The sequence below is a fragment of the Phlebotomus papatasi genome, chromosome 1 (genome assembly GCF_024763615.1).
Source record: "Phlebotomus papatasi isolate M1 chromosome 1, Ppap_2.1, whole genome shotgun sequence".
NCBI classification, from domain to species: domain Eukaryota; kingdom Metazoa; phylum Arthropoda; class Insecta; order Diptera; family Psychodidae; genus Phlebotomus; species Phlebotomus papatasi.
This window is the reverse complement of record NC_077222.1, coordinates 33,313,766-33,336,069: the sequence shown is the minus strand read 5'-3', so window position 1 is coordinate 33,336,069 and position 22,304 is coordinate 33,313,766. Positions and strand designations below refer to the sequence as shown.

At 32.1% G+C, this 22,304-nt stretch overlaps 1 protein-coding gene across 1 annotated transcript in view; it reads right to left on the bottom strand.

Moving 5' to 3' along the window:
* Positions 1 to 20,377, bottom strand: part of LOC129798855 (3-hydroxy-3-methylglutaryl-coenzyme A reductase) — an 85,389-nt gene extending 65,012 nt beyond the window's left edge. Inside the window, exon 1 of the mRNA XM_055842275.1 lies at positions 19,412 to 20,377. The gene's annotated coding sequence lies outside the window, so the exon portion shown is untranslated. The remainder of the gene's footprint in view (positions 1 to 19,411) is intronic.
* Between the last annotated feature and the right edge of the window lie 1,927 nt (positions 20,378 to 22,304).

Sequence of the window (22,304 nt, the reverse complement as noted above, 5' to 3'; positions counted from 1 at the left end):
TTTTTGGGTGTATTTACACAAAAATAAGTGTTTTATATTCAACAAAGAAAACCCGTATGAATTAGAAGAGTGATTTCTTCCTTCAATGATTGGAATAATAAATAAAAAGAATTTGAATAGCATAAGTTTAGTGCAAATGTCGGCATACTAAAGTGTGACATGTATTATTAAGAATTACATCATACGGATGTTAAAAAGAACATACAAAGTACACCTAGTTTGTTTAACAAAATTAGGAATTTCCTCTTTTTTTTTGTACCTTCAAATTCTTATTTAAAAATTCACTTTGCTACCAGTAATTTTCTTCAATTAATTAACACCCAATAACTTTCGATTTGGAACAAATATTTTTAAATTCATCAATTAATTTCATTTACTATTTATTATTGTTTCAGTGTCAATCACGAAGTAAAAGTTTATGGAACAATTTGTTTTCTATATTATTCTGTTCTGTGCGTGGAAAAAAGTAATAAAGTATGAATTTAGGTGAAGAAACGCTTTTAAATAGGAATGTCATTGTTGTTTGCACAATGCATTATTTAACATTGAGAATACTGTGAATGCAAAAATTAAATGTAATCTCATCTTCGATTTTGTTACATTTTAATATGGGAGAACAGGGCTGTAAAGGTGAGGCTTTCAGGCTTCGAACACTTCATATTTGTTCCATATTTCTTTAATGAATACGACTTCATTTTTTTTTCAGGAAATATATTACTAGTTCAGATTCATTAAAGGAATATGGGAAATATATGAAGTGTTAGAAACCAGAATGTATACGAAGCCTAAAAGCTTTTCCCTACATTAAGCACGGTCAGGCATGCTAGATTGGATCGGTAAAGACCATCCTTGAGTTCTTGAATTAAAGAAAAGCTTACGAACAGGATGGTGTCAAAGTCACCCGCAGGGGACAAAGTTAAGTGGTCTTCAGACTAGAGGCTTAGCCCAGTTCCCGTAGGTCTCAAAATCCTAAATAGCGTGCAATTTAATTGCTTTTTGATGCCCTAATAGATTATTTGTCTTTAATAATCCAAACCTAAATTAAATATTCCCAAAAAAATCATGATTGATAAGAAATTATAGCAGGTAAGCCACTTGGCCTCTGAAGCCCGTATTACCCGCACTTACGGTACTTCGATAGTTTTTCCCGAACATTTTACCGTAGATGCGGATGACTTTGCCATCCGATGATGTCTTTGCCCCCTACTGTTCATAAGCTTTTCTTAGTTTTAGCACATGATCGAACTTAGTAGATCAGATCGACTAAGACCATATTTAAGTGCTAGAATTAAAGAAAAGCTTACGAATAACAATGGAGCAAAGTCACTTGTATCTACTGTAATATGTTTGGGAAAAACTATTGAAGTACGGTAAGTGCGGGTAACTTTGTCCTCTGCGTGACTTTGACACTCTCTTGTCCGTAAGCTTTTCTTTAGTTCTAGAACTGGAGGATGGTCTTTACCGATCCAATCTACCATATGTGTGATCGGTGAAGACCGCTCTTAAACATTAGAAATAAAGAAAAGCTTACGAACAGGAGGGGACAAAGTCACTGGCACTTACGGTTTGGCAAAAGCAACAAAAAAAATTTAAAAGATTTTCCTTTCTTGAAAACTCCATCTATTCTAAGGTGGAGTCATTGTATATGGACGTTATACACTACTTATAGAAAGCTTGTAAGAATCTTTAGTTCTTGCCTAAAACAGATTTCGAAACATCATAAAATTTTAAATTTATAATATGATTAACAATTTTGGGAGTTTTCAAAATCTGTTCTAAGTAAGAAGTTAAGATTTTGCAAACTGTCCATAAATATATAACGCCCATAAGAGATTACTCCACCCTATATCAAACGGAAAACTTTTAAATCATTCTAAAATATAAACTTTTGAAGTAGTCTTCTAGTTAAAAAAAAATATTGTAAGTTGCCACCTGTTTTTTTCTATTTCGTAAGTCCTCATTATAGGAATCCACAAACATTTACGAACAAATGTTATCAAGTACTTTTTTTCTGTGTAGTCACTTTTTTGAGAAATTGTGACGTTTTCTTTATTTAAAAACTTTGAAGAATAAAGAACATTCTAAGCTCCAGTTAATCAGAGAACAAGCTAAGACTAGAAAAATTTGATTAAATTAAAGATTTAATTAAATATAACTTTTTAAAAATAAAAAAAGCGATAATTTAAATATAAAATTAAAATTTCATAAAAGCTATTTAAAAAGTATTTCATTCTAGCAAAACACTAATTCTGAAATAAAACATCCAGAATTTAAAGTTTTTTAAAGAAGGAAGTGCTGAGCGTCAGCTCAGGGTAATCTGCAATTCCATTTTTGAAAAGAATTGGAGTAAGGTATTCTGTATAGACATCATGAGCTTAAATTGAGCCTAGTTGCCTGCATCTAACAGATCGCACAATCTACCCAAAGTACTTGACAAATCTAATAACAAGCTGAGATTAGATTTGCCTTAATCACTTTCAGATAGCTTTATTCGTTTTTGTACCAACTACGAACGATAACAATTTAGCAATTTCAAACATCTTTATAGGTGCACCTGATTGAAACATTCCGACATTTAATAGCTTTGTTCACTTCTTGTTATACATCTATTTGTTGGTTAAAATGTACTAAATTTCGCTTGATTTTCAACTAAAAAAAACACGAATAAAAAAAAACAATGAAAACAAAAGTAAATTAATCCTCTTTATTGTCCATTTAAAACATTATGAGAACATCTAATAAAAAAAATTGATTTACATCTTTTATTTATTATTTACCAAGTCTTAAAGGGGGGTGGGGGAGTAATATGAAAATTCCAAATGATTTTTTTACAGTTCAATTCAACCCGTTAAATTGTATTTTTGTTAAAACGTTATATGTTTAAGTCCCAATCCTTATATAGGCATCAGGTTTAAGGTTTATCTATATTGTTCAATGGCTGCAATTTCTTAATATAAATAAATTTATCGGAAACTGAGCGCAATACCAGGCTTTTAATGCTTTATAAAGATACAAAGGCTGAGGTCACTAAAACCCCAATTAAACTTTGAGAGAACATTTAGCCTGTAAAATTTGGCGATAAAGGATCAGTTAAACTTTCAGTAAATAAGTATAGCTCTATGCTCTTTGAACCGTCACATTTTACATGCTAAATGTTCTAGAAGATCAGCCTAAGAATCTGAATATACTTATGTTCTGGACAGACCTACAGATTAAGCCGAGAGCCGGCTTAATAAAATTATAATCAAAATAATGATTAGACTACATTCCCATCAGTTTCTCACGAATCTGTCTCTCGGCTTAAGACGTAAATCTGTCTAGATCTTTAGACTGATCCTAGAGAATATTTAATTTGTAAATTTTGGTAGTACAAATTTATACAAAACATTCATACACCGAGGGCTTACGATTATCGATTAGAGGTCCTCTGCATATATTTCCTGTGTACTTAATTCTTTACCAGGCTATAAATACCCTCGAGAATCAACCTGGACCTATTTCGGCTTTAATATTTAGCATCTCAGGAGGTTCAGTAATATATTTGATTAGATTTCATAAGCCCGTTTTCCCCTATATTCTATATAATGATTCAACAGAGTTTATTTCATTCTAAACGATCTAATACTGATATGGGACCAAGTCAATAACCTGCTTTAAAGCAATAAGACTCATCCTCGACATAATAAAGTCATATGCAATTATATAATGAAATCTTGATTATAATCTCACACTTTCGATCATTTTATACGATAACAATAGCTTCAATTGATATTAACCTTCGCCTTTTGAACAATATACCACTAAAATATAGAGACAATTCACGTGCATTATAGGGGGAGGCTTTGAACTTTCGCACACAAAAATGATGTTCAAGTTCAGTGATTTTTTCTGACTACCATGCAAACCGTATGAATTCTCCAACTATGCCAAAAAAAATGTCTTACTTATAAGGTTCATAATCCCTCCACACAAAATCCCAGGAAATCCTTAGATTTACCTCCAGAGGAAAATGAAAATTTAATGGCGATTTATCCGATAGATGAATCAAGTTTCTATTTTCGCACACGATTCACATCATCATTGAGCACTCCATTTTCACCGTAAATTTTGCACCGGACACTAAAAGTTGCACATCATTGTTTAAAGGGAACTCTAATCTACTTGATTAAACCGTTTGTACAAGGAATAAAACATATTAATATCACTTTTTTGGAACTTTTCTGAGTGATGTTTTATTGACAATAAAAACCATTTTTTTGCTTGATTCTACGAGAATTTCACTCCGGAAACGGTTAAATCTGATGAATACTTTCTTGAAAAGTCCAAATATCACCAAATTTACACGAATCAATAAGTTTTTAAAGCTAAAAATTGACTAAAACTTTGCAAGCGAGAAGACCACACATGATTCCACCATTCCTCCACGGAGCCGGATATGCACAAAAACGTTTGAATGCGCATCGCATTGAAGATTTCTCTGTTCCTGCAGCTGCAGGAATCGGGCTTTAGCACAGATATTGAGCTTCAGCAGGTGAACAGGCTAAAATTTTCACAAAACAGCTTCTCACGGACAATTTCTTTTCTTTGACATGAAAAACAACACAAAAGTGAGGTTATGTCAAAGATTGTCAAAAACCAGTTGTAAACTGTATGAGCTTATTGCAGATGTGATTCTTTCATTGCACATTCAGTTTGTGCAGGCTTGAAAAATATTTTTATATCAAAGAAACGCAAAATTGCTTAATAATTACTCAACTGCAGCCTATTTGAGTCAAATTACTTCTTGTTTATCAACTTTACGATTTTTAAGTTTTTCTTTTTAGTGGTGGATCAAATCGGTAGATTACAATAGATGTGAATATGAGGGATTGCATCTAAAATGAAGTTTCCTGGAAAATGTGAGAGAAGCCATGTCTTCTATGTGCGATCGATGAATGTGAGTCAAGTTTGTGAATTTTCTTCCACCCACAAAAAGTGCCTCTTCAGCCTAAAAGATTTTTGCCTAAATCTAATCCCTAATAACCCTTCTACCCTCTGTGATAGTAGTTTTTCAGAAAAGTGATATTTATTGTGCACAATCGTATGAAATATTGCACAGCCAAATTACAGTTTTGGACCTGTTTTTATTTTTTGCTTCCTCAAACTAGGAAAAAAGGATTAGACTCTCAATTTTTTCAGGAAAGATGGGATTTAAGGTTAGCTATTACAATATATAGCCATATGTGAGATTCATAAAGGAATATGGGAGAAATATGAAGTGTCTGAAGGTAGCGTATGTGCGAACGATCAAAGCCTCCCCCTACTCATTTTTCTCAATCAATTTGAGGTGAAGTTTATTAAAATGTTAAAAAAAAGAGTCACAGAGTGCAATTGTTCCATTCGACATTGACTTCACATCCAAACGACATACTCTCTTGCACATTATGAAATTTTAAACTTGAGATTTATGGATTTCCAGACAAATTTACAGCTACAAAAAAATCGCTTGAATCTCGAAATCTCAAACTGTTCAGTTAATATAATTAAAATGAAAATTGACACTAAAAATACCTCAATTGTCCAACAAACTGTGTAAAATGTATAGAAAGGTTTCCAAATGTAAATTGCACAATTTACATGTTAATTTTTTGCAATCTAAACTTGACAGTGACACAAAAGCTACATATTCCTGCCTTTTAGAGATGAGAAAAGATCCATAAACTCTAGGAGTCAGAGAGTTGAAGATCATCCAAGGTGAAGAATGAGAATAATTTAGTTCCTCAATATTCAATGAAAATTTGCATGGTACTTTTTTGCCAAAAATGAGGAAGTTTTTGACAAAAAGGTGTCACCTCTTTTGCACTCATCAACAGTAAATGATGGCGTTCATGGAGATTTTGTTGATGTGTTTGTTAAAAGCAAATAGCATTATTTGCGTAATAATGTGAACAAAATTCACAATGATAGAAGAGACACGTAGAGACTAAAGATTTCAAATTATTTCGGTCATTCGAAAATAAAAAGAGAATAAAGATTTTATGAAGAGCTTCTTTCATTCTAAACTAAAGTTTCACATTACATTTCATTTAATTGTTTAAGCCCCATAAACAGGGAGGCCCCATTTAATCGTAATTTTGCGTATTTAAAATTTAAAGAAAAATTATATTGTTATTTAAAATTTCCTCTCCGTGCGCTAGTTTTAAAAGCTAGAAGCCAAATGGTGGGACATAGCAAGTTTCAATCGTAAAAGGACCCCACTAAATACATCGCGAAATCAAAGTTATAACCTTATTTTTTGTATCTCAGAATCGATTTAAAATATTTTATTTTTAAGTTTTTGGATATGTATCAGAGATTATCAAAGTGGATATATCTCTATGTGAATGATATTGGATTATTCAATGGCTTTGAAAAGTAAAAGTTTAACAGCACTAGAGGGCGCATTTCTCAACAAAACTCACGTAATCTTGATTCACTTCCAAACTCTTCAAAACCTGAATTTAGTGAAATAATGCACATCGGTAAGTATGAGGTATTTTTATAAGTCGGACACACTCAAAGTCGAACAACGCTCAAATTCGGACACACTGAAAGTCGGATTAAGAAAGGCACAAAATATGAAGTTGAACTGTTTCTTAACGGAGGCAGTCAAAATCCAGAAAGCCAAAATCCCAAACGCTAAATTCCGAAAGAGCTAAGATTCCGAAAATCAAAATCTCGAATGCTCAAACTCTTGAAAGGGATGTAATTATATGGAGGATAATGTATAGAATAATTTCCCAAGACACAGAAAATTTCCCTTTGCCTCCAGCAAGCGCGGGTGTAATCCTGGGAGCAACTATGACACATTTAAGAATTCGGGATTTTGGCTTTCGGGATTATGACCGGAAACCGTTTCTTAAGTATCCGCCTCTTCAAGATACTATTTTTACTTAAATATAAATTTCTATCAATTTTTGCAATAGTTACAAAATTAATTTACCAATAATTTTTTCTTTTTTTTTTCTAGCATAATATTTTTCTAATTTTGACTTCATTTTTAGTAAAATGGATCATGTTTTCATTAATCTTTGCTTACCTAGTGAAAAAATAATTATTTTTTTGGCTTCATGTAAAATCCTTAAAAAAAATTATAAGAAATTTGATTATACATAAACAAAACGTTGAAATACTTGTTTTAATAAATAGTTCCCTAGACGATCTTTAAAAAGCTTCCAAATGCTAAAATCAATTCAAACATTCATGGAAATGTCACCAATACAAGGTTTGAATTACTTTGAATAATTATGTAGTTAGAATTTCTTTTTAAATAATGATAAAATAAGCTACTACGATGATGTTAAGAAATAGGTGTAACACGATAATCGTAGTAATAATTACAACGACTATCCTAGCTTATTTTTCAGCAAAAAGTTGAATTTTGCAATTAGGGTCGGAGGAACGTCTGTTCGACAAGGAACCCCAATTGACACTTTTGTCAAAATGTTGAAAATTAATTAATGTATCTAGTAAAATATAAGTAATATAACGTTTTTTCTGTAATATACCTTTTACTATAAACAGAGATGTTCAAATTTCGTAACCCAAATGGTACAGAGTAGGGTGTCAATAAAGGCTGACACGAGTTATTAAAGTGTCAATAGACGTTCCTTTCACCCTATTTTTATTTAAAATTTCAACTTTTTGGTTGAAAGTTACAACGATAATCGTTATTTTTTGAAATTCAATTAGGAAATTTCGTTTTCACTCTGTCAACTGACAATCGTAGAATTTTCAAGTTTTAATTGTTAAATAAACTTTTTTTACGATGTTCGTAGAATATCATTAATAAGATAATCGTGTTAATTTCATAACACACGATAATCGTAGTAATTTTTTACAATGTAGTTAAAATGTAGCGGGAAACTGGAGAAACTTAAGAAAATGAAGTTGAGTGAGCAAACCGTCCCTTAACAATATATACTTTCTTATAACAAACTGATGATATATCAGCAATTATGAATGCATTATTAGATAATAAACATTAAAAAAAAAATTACGAATTAGATAAGACTTTTCGTATTATAACTCGTAGTCCTTCATCCAGTTAAATAATGCAAAATTTAAGACATTATCAACAAATTAATGAATTTGAGTTTACAGTGAAGTATTTTATATTTCATTACCACTTTTTTCTAGCATTTCCATCAAACTATTGCACAAAATTTATTGAAAAATTTACAGTAAAAAATGTCAGGTAATATTGAGAACAGAGTCAGAAACATACGTGTTTGACTTCATAAATTTATCCATAAATAAAATCATTCAATTTTTACACAGTTAACCCAAAAACTAGTCATTGAACAGAAATCACCATGGATTATTTCGCAGAAGAATACTAAAAGCGTCGAGGTAAAAGTCAAAAAAAATTGGTTGTCTTTTAATTGAGTGACGCAAAAAACGCAAGATTTCGGCACAATGTGTGAGATGGTTGTGCTCACTCTCACTCCATGCTAATTAACCTTGAGGGTTCGATTGCAAAAGGATATATACCCCGAAAAAGTCTCACATGTTTATTTTGTGTATAATGTGACTCTCCCATGAAAATAAAAAAAAACTAGAGAAAGAGAGACATTATTCAATCCTCGCAGACTCTCTGCAACATTGTCATCATATTAAGAAATGACAAAAATATTGCAATATTTCGTGATATTTCTTTACAATCACACCACGAGGGAAAGAGGCTTATGTGTTGAGAAAGAGAAAAAAAATACCAAGATGTTATAAATTTTTAGTAATACTAAAATCCCACTATAATATCATTTTGTGGTGAGATCTTTTTCTATTTTTTGTAACCACAATAAAATAAAAACAAGTCTCTCTGTGATCAATAAATTAATGGTATTTTCTTTACAGTGAGATCATCAAATGTTATTAACCTTCATATTACATCTTCATTGATGATTTTTCTCCGTGAAACTCACGTGAGCCAGCAAAAAAAAAGAAAAAAAGACGTTTACGCCAAGTTTTCACTTTCATTCGGTCGCATTTTGCCATTCTTCGCGATTTTATCTTACTCTTTTTGGAGCTAAAGTGTGTCAGGTTTAATTCAGATGGATAATCTGCTAACACCAAGCGAATTTTGTAAAACAGAGTGAATGTCTGATTAAGACACGTATTTTAGTTCAAAATTTAAAGACAAAAATCATCATTGAAATCTTCTGCATATTTTTTTTAATTCTGAAACTGAACTGAAATAGCTAGATTTGTAAAAAAAAATAAATAAATTATTTGTATCGTATAAGACATTTATACAATTTTGCTTAGCATAACTCATCAAAAATCTGCTTTGAATCAATTTTTATAAAGATATTGTCATGAAGCATAGGTAATGCCTCATATGACAATTACATCAAATAGATGCATGGGTTATGGCCCCTACGCATTCTCTGCAATGTTGTAGGTGGAAACGTCAAATTTCTGTCAAAAATGCAATTTTTGACGAAAATTGCTCCCAATGTGTCGAGGCCTTTAGGGACACTGACTGGTGACAAAATATTGAACTCACTAAGTTCTAAATATTCCTAATATTTCATAATTAATACAGCCATAACTTTATCATCAGATCTATTATACTTTGGATGAATTAAATGGATTGATACACGTCAAAAATATATCAAAAACAACGCAAAATTGGGGTAAAATTTGGAATGTCGACCTGCACAGAAGGTTGGACAAGGATACTATACAAGTCTCACCCCCTTAAAGCTTGATAAAATATCAATTAAATATTTTAATTTTTTATCAAACAGTTATTATTCTGAATTTATTGATTGCGAAATATAAAAAGCAAAAGCTGTTACTTTACTTTGAGTGACTTGTAGCAGTGCATTGTACATATTTCGGATAAATTTCAATATTTCAGTCCTTTCTGAATACATTTAAGTTCGCACTTCTTCTTTCTTCTAGGTTCATTATTAGGTTTATCTTGAAAGTAAATAAATTATAAACTTTTTTAAAATACTCGGATAGGAAAAGTTGCCATAAATGTGGACATCCAGAATTACTGCATATCACAATCCAATATCGAAACAAAATATAATTAAACTTCAAATTTAAAACTCTTTCTAAATAGAAATAATAAAGTTTACGTTAATAAAGACAATATTTAAAAACTAAAAAAACATTGTCCAAAACATCTCTATTAATAAAAAGAAATCAACAATCAGATGCTAATCTAAACTGAGAAATAAAAAGTCAAAACAATTGTGCTTGAATGAATGAATTGTAATTAAAACCACATGTATATACACATTTATAGCGAGGTAAAATGTGTAAATGATATGTTATATATTAATCTTACTAACCATTGCATAAAAGGCATTATAATCAATAATAATTATTGAGAGGTCTGATTATTCTGTTACCAAACAAAAATTATTTCTTTTATTGATGTTTTCATTTTCTTTTTCTTTCCTTCGTTTGTGTCTTTTCCTCCCTCAATTCAAAATCATGCTCCAACGGTATTTTATTTCTCTTTCCCACACCTTTTTCTTTAAAAAAAAATTTGTGTTATATATGTCTGTTATATGTTATATATTCTCGCCAATTTTAACACTATATTTACATTGAATATTATGAAACGGCTCTTCATGAATTTTTTATCCATTCTTTCTCTTTCTGGTCATTTCTTTTGGCACTGTGTTGTGACTCGATAAAAATTTTTGCATAACCAAAGAGTGGGATATGAAAAAAAATGTGGAATAAATAAAAAAATTAAGAAAAAAAATTCGCAGAGTGCTCGCAAATACAAATCTCGCCTCCGCCATTATTTTTTTGTCTGTACTGTTTTATGAGAAATTAAAACCAGTTCAGAAAATATCTCAAGACTTTCCTGAAATGGTTACAAAAGTAAAAGCATTTGTTTACCGATAAAAATTCAATATTGCAAGTTCCTTATATTGATTAATGAGCTTTACCGATTAGTACAACCTGATTCATATCGGATAAGGAATACACCGCTAGAGGTATTTGACCTTGAAAAAATGTAAGAAGGAATAATCAAAATTTTTAGGATAAACAATATATACACATAAACATTCTTAAAAAATAATTTATTACTCATTCTAAAGATAAAAAAATAATAATTTCTTGAAAAGATATTCCTTGATAGAATGAAAACCAAAGTAGACCTTACAAACCGTTTGGCTTGGCCTTTAACCCTTTAAGGACGAGTGGGACACCGGTGTCCCAAAAACAAAAACAATTTTTTCGACTATAGAAAGTTATTTTGTTCTCTAAATAGTCCGAAAAATTAGTTTTCACTTTTGAGACACCGGTGTCCCATTCGTCCCTAAAGGGTTAAAGCACCCGGGTACCACAAAGGTAATGTGTTATGCCCAGCGCAGAATAACTTTCGTTTTGTAAACATGTTTTTGATTTTTCTGTGAGAGTGAAAGACATCTAAATCTAATCGTCTCACTTACTCTAATGGCGTTATCACACTTGCACATTAAAATTTTAATGAGATTCACATTATAATTGTCGCTTGTGAGCGTCCAAATATGTTATTTGTGTCTTTGAGTCACTTAGTATTTGGGTTTTTTTTTATTTATTGATAAAGAAGTGGACTTGGCCTGCAAAAATAAGTTTAAATTTACCTAAAGCATAAATATTTTTCACATTAAAAAATTAAAGAGAAAATCACATTAATTTTTCGCATTAATGATATAAGTCAATTTATATCAAATTTTACGGGCCAAGTCTACCTTTTTATCAACAAATAGATCAAATTTTGAATATAAAATGATTCAAACACACAAATTACACATTTGGACTCTCACCAGCGACAATTAATGTGAATCATATTAAAATTTTAATGTGCAAGTGTGATAACACAGTAATAAGCAGTTCCAAAAACAAGTTTACAAAACAAAAGTTATTGTGCGTTGAGCATTATACTCAGATTGTTTCATTTTCATACATTTAGTAAACAATTAGTTGCCCTTGAACTACTTAGAATTTATGTATTCCTTCGTATTTTTGTTTGTCTGGCAAAAATTTACGAACAAATGACAGAATTTCACGAACTTTTTATGTGTGTTTACAAACATCTACGAAGAATGTTTGTGAAAAAGTACAGACTTTTACGAACTTGTTTTTGGGTTATACGATTTACGAGTATTTCGTAAGTCCCCAATAAGAATTCACAAACATTTACGAGCAATTTTACGAAATATTTATTTGGTGTAAAAAAAATGTGTGCTCGAAAGCTGGTATAGCGAATATAGCAACGTGTTCATCTTGCCAATTTAGCAAGTGTTCTTCACTTTTTCTTTATGAGTAACTACTTAAAAAGTGTTTAGTCGAAAGTTCTTAATTAAGTACTTAGTGAAAATTTCGCTAATATTATATTTAACAAAGTTAAGCAAAAAAAATTTATCTTTAGTATCAGCTACGTATAGGGTTTGCTCTCTCTCTTTGAATTCGAGCAATCAAAAGTTGTCTGTCTACCATTCCGCGTTGAAGTTTGCAATGCAACTTTTTGGCAATCGATTAAATGATGGTGGACGTAACATTTATCACTATCTTCCACCACTTTAAACTGTATTTCTTTTTTTTTCTTAAGCCCACATAACAACAACAAAACTTAAGATTGACCTAATTTTGTGTATATAATACACCATGAAACAAGCTTCCAAGTTAAACTAAAAGGGCCCTCAGTGAAAATTAATACGGAACGAGAAATATAAAAATAATTTCTTTCAAGTTTGAAATGTAAGTATATTTGAGATATTAACCTTGTATCTACAAACACGTGAGACAAAAATATTTCAAAACTCTAATTTCAATACAATTTCTCTCACATCCTATAAATTACCCTAATCAAAATTTTACACACTCTTTTTCCTCAATTTCTTTTCTCTTTAACCATGATCACGATCGTGAAACTCTTTTCTTTTCCGCTGGAGAAAATTCAAGATCACATTCGATTATTTTACCTCTAATAGAGAGAGAAAGAAGAAAAAAACATTGTGTTTTGAGAGCAAATCACTTTCATTTTCATCCAACCTTTTCCTCATAGTCAATTTTGCAAGAAATAAAAAATAAAACAGCAACATAATACTGATGCGTATAACTTTTTGTGTAATAACTAGACAAAATTGTATTAATAAATTTTTCTTATATGGGCTTGATTTTTTTTTGGTATGCTCCAAACATCGAACCATCTGCAATTTTCACTTTCTTCCAGCTCATTTACAATTCATGCCTTTTCCCCCATACCCCCCTGTAATAGCTTTCCCTCATACCTTTCCGTACATACCAGCCGGGTCAATGAAGCTTTTTGGCAATTTATCTCAACGTTCATCGGATATACACAAATTTTTACTTCACATGGCAAAAAATTCACTTTCATTGGCAATTATTTTCCTGCTTATATGGCCAGTCATTTTTTTTTTACACCTCATCTCTTTATACAGCTTTGGACTTTTTCTGTTTTTCCTCAAACAGTTTTAGTTTGAAAAAAAAAGTTCAAGTTCATTCCTAAAGCATGCAAAAATCCCCATGAAAATTAAGAAGCAGCAGTTCACGCAGAAGAAATTGTCTTAAACTTGACAATGTTTCTTGTATAGACAAAACTTTAAATCATTTAGCAGAGCATTGAACGAAATAATTATCTCATTTTACAGAGACAATAGTATAATTAAAATTGCCTTCAAAAGTTCTAGCAATTTACTTCTAAACCCTTTCCAACCTTCTCTTACGCTTTGTGTTTTTTTTTCTTTTTTATCTTGAAACAATTTCCTGCAGGAGTGTCCTTGTTCCATTTAACATAATTTTTGTTAAATTCAGAGAGGAGCACTGTATTTTCTTTAGAAAAATCAAATATTAAACAAAAGGTTTATAATCAAATATATTAAAAGATCAAAATAATTTTACTGATAAACCTAATAAAATAAATATGAGACGAATTGTAGATAAATAATGCTTGAATGAATTTAAATTCTTTTCAGAACTCTTAATTAAATTACAGATTTTCCGAATTATGAGATACATCACGTATCGCTTCATTACTTTACAAGCTCACCTCTAAATTATCACTTTTAAAAGGTTTTATCAAGGGACTTCTCAACCATCATTGAACTTAAAGAACACATAAAGACCTTTATCACAAAATATAAATCAATTTTGAAGGTACATTTAAAAATTTATCACCAAATTGTGAATGGTCTGTTTGGTATTGTAAATAAAGGCGTAGTTTCTGAATTTTGAATATTTTAAAGTTTACCTAATAGAAAATTTATATTGAAAACTATTCTGTTTACCATTTCAAAATAATGAGCATTCAAAGCTTGTTTATATCAAGAAGTTATTACTTTGATGTTAGCCGAAAAGAATCTTCCAAAAAATAACGCAATTTTATTTTAGTTAATTTACTCCAATATAATAGCCATAATTCTCTTGTTTAAATACCGAAGGACCAAATCCCGAATTCTTAATATTTCATAATCAGTAATATTTCATGACAAATGTGATTGGAAATTTTCAAAAATCGAGTATTTTTTTCTTTCAGAATTTAACTACCACTTCGGATGGATTTTAAATGTCCGGGATCTGTAGGGGAAAGCTCGCTACCTCGGACGGTCCAAGTTTCGAAAAACTCTATTTTTTCCCTATTTTACTTATGAATTTGATCCATGGCTGTTTTCAGGAAATTTGAAGCATCGGACTAGCTATTAAAATAATATTATAATGGGTCAAATTCATTAACAACGTATTGAAAAGATAGAATTGTTCGAAACTTCAGTCGCCCAAAGGTAGAACGCTTTCCCTAATGCTGCCGAATTTCGATCTGTTAACTTCTCCCCTATTATTCTTTATTAAAGTATAGGAGCTTGATGTCTCCTTCTTCAGATAAGAAAATAGAACGATGGGAAAAAGACGTCAGGGAAATGGGTCACTACTATTCTTTCCAAACGGACAAAGTGAACATCACGATGGTGTCAGATTGGGAAATCATTTCCTGACAATGTTCTCACCGTTGTATTTCTTTGCCTGAAAAAGGAACCGCCAAGCTCCGAAACGTTGGCGAAGAATAAAGAAGAAACAGTTTTCGATTTAACATAACCTAAAATTTCTCTAAGTAAGCTATATTATCATAATAAAAGATCGTAATAAAATTAGGCTCAATATTTGTTAAAATTTCTCTAATAGCTAGGTTAGACGTTCTGGCTCAGCAATGCTTTATCAAAATATACATCTCTGCAATCATAGTCATTTTATGGGTTTTATCTCAACCCTCTATAAAAAATCGAAAAATTTGTTTTATTATACTTCTAATCATTTTACTTCACGAACTCAAAGAGAGCCAGGATATACATACAATTCACGTTTTTCCAACTTCTTACCATCCTGGACTCCAAGCGACAAGAGATATCGACTTCCGGTTTTGGGTGACCCCCCCCCCTCCCAAGTAAACATTCTCTAGCGATCTAACTAACATAAGTCGCCCCACAATCCTTTTATTTCCTACAAAAGTAGGGTTTTTTTTACTAATATCAAAATTGGATTAGGTGATTTCGTTAATTTTTGGATACATTTTGTAGGTAGTCCATAGCTAAACATTTCATCCTCAGGCACTATTCACCGGAAAAATTTCCATCTTAAATTATTCAATGGCAAAGATTCAAAAATATTAAAATTATCCCCTTATTGATCAATTTTCAATTACGAGATAGTTCTCAGTTGATTTATGGACTAATTTATCTCGATATTAAACATATATGCACAGAAAAATTCTAAAGAGACCAATTAATTAATTAATCGTACTGGGATATATTGTTAGGGGTCCCAGTCAAAATCCCGAATTCTTAAAAATGTCATAGCTACTCCCACAATTGTACCCGCGCTTGCTGGAGACAAAGGGAAATTTTGGAAGAGGCGGTGCATTTTATTACGTTTTTATCACGTTTTTATCGGATCCTTGCACCGGTCGGGACTCGAACTCACAACTGTGAGTCAAGCCGAGGATCTATCCACCCAAGAACAAACGTTCTTGTCTATTGCGCCACTGAGATCCCCGGAGGGCCAATAATTACGCAGAGCTCATTCTCGTGAAGTCATTCTCGCGTCAGTCTTTTTAATTTTGGACAAAATCGAATTTTAAAATTTTCTGCTAGTAATATTTTGCGCCACATTTCCCTACGATTTCGCACTTTCGAACTTTACAATAAATCACTTAAATTTAAAATGTTGTAATAAAATCGTAGGGGAGAAAAGGGGTATAAAATAATTCTAATAACAGTCAGTAACAAATATGTCTCAAGGTTCAGATAAATTTTGGAAGAATAATATTATAAAAAGATTAAGTTATTTAGTTCAATTGATACCATCGATTAGTCTCATTTAAGAGGAATATTCTTATCTGAAGAATCTTGACACTCCTTAGCTTATTCCTGGCTAATAAAAAGGGCAATGTTCAAATAAACAGTAAAATATTAAATTTTATCAACTGAAAATCAAATTTGATCAGTACCCAATTAGGTATGATTCCTTCTAATCACACCTATTTAAAGTTTTACGTATCCGGCACATCATTTACACCAGTTAAATTTTATAAAATATGAATTAATATTTCTTTCTTTCTGAAACGTTTTGCATATGTTTATCACACCCTTCTTCTGCTTTAGAACGTGATACAACAAATCCAATTTACCTCTAATTTAAAATTTATGATTTCGAGTGCGAAAGAGTGACACAGATTATATGAAAACGTTTAAGGAAGAAAGAGATGTGGATTTCGATTTGACGAAATTTTCATGAACTAAATGATGTTCTGGAACCATTACAATTAGTGACATTTTTATCGTAAAAGGAAAAATATTGAGTTTTCTATTCTACGTGCAATCATTTTAGACGTTGAAGACTGCAACCCCTCCAACAGTTTTTTTTAGATCAGAAAAACCTCCTCAAATCGAAATTCACATCCTTTTCATTCTGAAGTGTTAACGTATGTCTATTTTACACTTTCGTACCCTGTTTATTTTTTTGAACATCACAACAAATCCAATTTAGTTCAATTCAATTTTGAGAGCGAAAAACCGAAATAACATCCAAAATGTTTGAGTACGTAAGAGATGTGAATTTTGATTTGAGATAAATTTTTCTGATCTAAATTATATCTTAATGCATCCGGCACGCCTTTTAGATCAGGAATATTTCATAACATCAAAATTCATATCTTTTTGTCATTCTTTTCAACTCAAAATTCGATTCAACTAAATTGAATTTAGTGTGATGTTCAAAATAAGACGAAAAGTGCGAAAGAGTGGGATCGACTTATGCAAACAATTTGAGAAGGAAAAAGATGTGAATTTCGATTTCATGAAATTTTCTTGATGTAAATTCAATATTTTCCTGACTAAATTTAACTTTTTTTTAATCAGTGAAATGTTCATGATAAAAAAGACAATATTGAGTTTTCTATTTAACATGTAATCATTTCATGTCTGGCACGCCTTTTAGATTAGAAATACAGTAGATTCTCGCTCAATCGATTCTTTTTCGACTGTATGTCATAAAATCAAAATTCGCATCCTTTTCTTACTTTAATGCTTGCGTATGTCTATCCCATTCTTTCGTACTTTTCATTTTTTTCTTCTTTTGATTTTAGTTCAACCTAATTTTAAGTTGATTTAGTTCAACCTAATTTTAAGTGCGAATAGAGATAGACATATGCAAAACTTTTGAGAAAGGCATGTAAATCTCGACTTCATGAAATTTTCCTAATCTAAATTAGATCCAACCCTTATTAAACGTTTTTATTTACTAAAACTTAAAATTTCACGGATTGTTGTTAATTTTCCACTGACCTATAACTTATGCTAGAACTGCACAAAAAGGACAATAAAGGAAACTCTCGCGTCACCAAACACCGGGTTTTTCAAACACTAATTTTTATTTCTAAACTACTTAGACTATCTCAAACATTTCTTCAATGGGCAAGCATCCCTATAATGCCTATAAACTTCTGTATAGTAAGGTGGGGTAATTGGATCATTTTCCATAGAGTGCTACTTAAACGCAGAGACCGAAGTGTAAGAAACAACATGCCCCTAATTCCCCCCCCCCAACCCTTCCATTACCCTCCAAAACCATATTCTTTTACATAGATTCATCGAAAATGCGTCGTGAGATTTCTGTTCTTTTTTGGATATGTTTTAGAGATTATCCAGGAGGAGATTTTTGAATCATTCCTAATAATGTTTTATTTTTCAAGGTCTAATGTTAAAAAGGCTCTAAAAAGCGTATTTCTCATCAGAATGGTATCATATTTGGGCTCGTTGGAAAGGTCTTGGAATTTCCGATAAAACTGAAACGGTTCTAATCGATTATGAACCGGTAAAGAAGCGGTTATGAACCGATAAGTAATTCTCGTCAGAAAATCAATCCTCTTACTCTTAAGACTATTTTGGAGGATTTTTGAGTGATTTATGAATCGGTTTAAATCGGTTGAGAACCGGTAAACGGTAAATGATGCGGAAGTACTTTTGCGGTATAGCATCTAAGTCACGAGTTCGAGAATTTCGCAAAACTTGGGACGCTGTACCATCCTTTTTTTCTAATAATTTGTTTTTTTTTTTGCCACAAGAAAAATATGATGTAGTATCATTTTTTCCACACAACTGTCTCATCTCAAACAAACATGGTTTTTTCTCTCCAACGACAAATTTCTCGTTGTGCAAGAAATGTTCAAAGTCTGAGAAAAACAGAGTGTAATATAAAATCTTTTTTGGAGATCATAATCAAGGAAAATCTGTGATATTTTTCTCAGTTGGTTTCTCCAGAAAAAAAAGAAAAATAAAAAGCTATTAGGTGGATATTTAGGAGAAAATTAAAATTCCTTCCATCTGGCGCAATCCAATCGGACGTTATTGGAGGAGAAAGAAACGTAGAAAATTTCCTCCTTGTCCACCTCTTCCCCAACATGATGTCTCATCGAAATCAATGTTGTATTTTGAAGCATTGAAAAATAGTTTTGTATTTTACTTGCTCAACACGTAACTCTTTTTAAAAGGCATAATATTCAAAGAGACGGTGAAAGTTTCATGAGCAGCGAAATATATTGAGAGAAGGAAAAGAAGGAAAAAAAAACTTATTAAATTACGAAATTTTAACACAAGACGCCAATACACATCGCAATAAATTAAGAGACAAAACCCAAGAGAGACACAAAGGTGTGTTATTTGACTTCTATTGTTATCTATCCCTGAACGACTTTGTGGATTTCACTGATGATGGTTAATGTTGACGATATTTTAATGCAATTTCTGTGTATTTCATCATCCCTGATTCACTTTGGACGCGTCCAGGAGGTACCAGTGGACCTTCTGTTGATCATAAATCCCTTCCCGGAATACTCGAGATTTGAGTAATTGGAAGTTTAACTCACCTGATTGGGAAGTTTGTTATCTGGAACTGGTTGAATTGGAATTTGTCCTCAATGCAATTCTGCAGCACTTTGGCGCTAAATTGTAACACAACGTTGAGGCTTTCCTTTTAGATACAAAAAAAAACTTTCAACGTGTCTCTTGGTCACACGATGACTTGGCTGAGTCACACGATAAGTTCAAAAATATTGTTCAACTTTTCTCTCGCGACTTGTTCTTATATAACCTTTCCCGCAGGAATGAGATTTCGACAAGATGCAACTTTCACAAGCTAATTATCCGCTAAATAGACATTGTCACACTGGTCGGTCGTCACAGAGTATCGAGGAGGAAGCACATGTGATGTATCTCTGAGATAATCATCCGTCAATGCAAAAGTGCAATCCCTTTCCGGAAAGGTCAACAGAGAAAAAGAAAGGAACGAGGCGGAGAGTACCTTCAGGAAACAACCAAAAAATAGTTGAGAAAGTCGGTTTTGTCAAGTATTCGGTACGGAGAGATGGGTTCAAGACTCTTCCGGACACCACGAATGTTGCACTTCAACTAACTTGGGCAGCAGAGACTTTCCCAGAGAGCCAACTCCTCCAGACACCCAGTGCGTACCTTCTTCAGGCGCTGGTGGGGATCCCACCGTCATCAGCCGCATCGTGTCTCCACGCACACATTCTCAGGCACTTGGGCCCCAAATTCACGTCGCGATCCCCAATCACACACACTCCAATCACTTCCAATTCTTCGCTAAATGCAACACAAAAATCGAAAGTAATCACCAGACATTTTGACACTACAAAAAACGCATGCGCAGCTGACACACCACGTAACGCAACTCAATGGTACGCACGAAGACTATCCGTGGACAAATCCGACAGAAAGGGGGAATTTTAATTTAAAATTTACTAACACTGCAAATAAAATAAATTTTACCCAAAAAAAAAACAAAAAGCTTGTCTAGAAAAAATTAATGAGAATGTCTACTTGGGTTATTAAAAGTTCTCATTTAATTCCTTCAATCCTATATTTTACAAAAGCACGATACAAGTAGACTCTCTCTCAATCGGGATGGGGCAAAATGTCATCCAATTTATCGATAGATTTGGGCGTCAAAGCCTTTGCAAATTCCACAAAAAGTGCTCAATTATAAAGAATCACGATAAAATACGAAGAACTACAGCGAATTTGAGCTAATTAGCTTCATAATTAAACATGAAAATTGTCAACAAAATTTGTCGCCCGATTGAAAAATAGCCGATTGAGTGAGAGTCTACTGTAATAGTTTAGTTTTGCTTATGATGGCATATCCAGAAATGAGGCAGGGGCCCATCAAGTCTAATAAAAAGTGAAGATATTTTTTCACTTTTCCTTGTAAAAATTTTGCAGATATTGCACCGCGACTTAAAGAAATTTCCTCGTAGTTCTTGTATTATTTCGGCGAGTATTATGAAATATATATTTTTAGATAGTTTCTAACACTTTAAGGACGATTGGAACACCGGTGTCCCATAAAGAAAATTATTTTTCCTGACTACCTAAAGTTATTTTTTCCTTATGTTTGTACGTAATTGCAAAGTAGAAGGTTGAAGGAATCTAGGATATTTTTTGCTAGTCTCCAGCTATTTGCTACAGTAGACTCTCTCTCAATCGGGATGGGGCAAAATGTCATCCAATTTATCGATAGATTTGGGCGTCAAAGCCTTTGCAAATTCCACAAAAAGTGCTCAATTATAAAGAATCACGATAAAATAGGAAGAACTACAGCGAAGTTGAGCGAATTAGCTTCATAATTAAACGTGAAAATTGTCAACAAAATTTGTTGCCCGATTGAAAAATAGCCGATTGAGTGAGAGTCGTCTACTGTAATATAGTTTAGTTTTGCTTATGATGGCATATCCAGAAATGAGGCAAGGGCCCATTAAGCCTAATAAAAAATGAAGATATTTTTTCACTTTTCCTTGTAAAAAATTTGCAGATATTGCACCGCGACTTAAAGAAATTTCCTCGTAGTTCTTGTATTATTTCGGCGAGTATTATGAAACATATATTTTTAGATAGTTTCTAACACTTTAAGAACGATTGGAACACCGGTGTCCCATAAAGAAAATTATTTTTCCTGACTACCTAAAGTTATTTTTTCCTTATGTTTGTACGTAATTGCAAAGTAGAAGGTTGAAGGAATCTAGGATATTTTTTTGCTAGTCTCCAGCTATTTGCTACAGTAGACTCTCTCTCAATCGGGAATATGGGGCAAAATGTCATCCGGTTTAGCAATAGAATTGAGCGTCAAAGCCTTTGTAAATTCCACAAAAAGCGCTCAATTATAAAGAATCACGATAAAATAGGAAGAACTACAACGAATTTGATCGAATTAGCTTAATGATTAAACGTGAAAATTGTCAACAAAATTTGTCGCCCGATTGAGAAAGAGCCGATTCAGTGAGTCTACTGTATATAGTAAATTTTTAAGCTAAAAATTACGAATTTTTAAATTCTCATCTTGAAAATTAATTTAAATTATTTTTTATACTTCCAATTTTTTTTAACTCTTTCCGAACCACAACTTATCCAGCGAACGAATTTCAGTAAAACTCACTTTATTGTAAGTCGTAGTGGTCAAATATGATACTTTTGTAGAGAAAGAATTTTCTCCGCCTCTGGGAAATTAGAAAACTCATGGGTACTCTGGTCCCCAAAAGAACGAAAAGGAGACAAACTTCAATTTTCCAAAAGCCAATAATATCAATTTTGTGAATTATTTTTGGGTGTCAAATGACTCCTTTACAATGATGATCACTAAAACAAGAAGAATTATTGACCAGTATCTTGTGGGATGTCCAGGAAGTGCTGAAAAGGACATCCAGCTCCTGCTTGCCAACAGATTCCTCAAAATATTTCACAGAA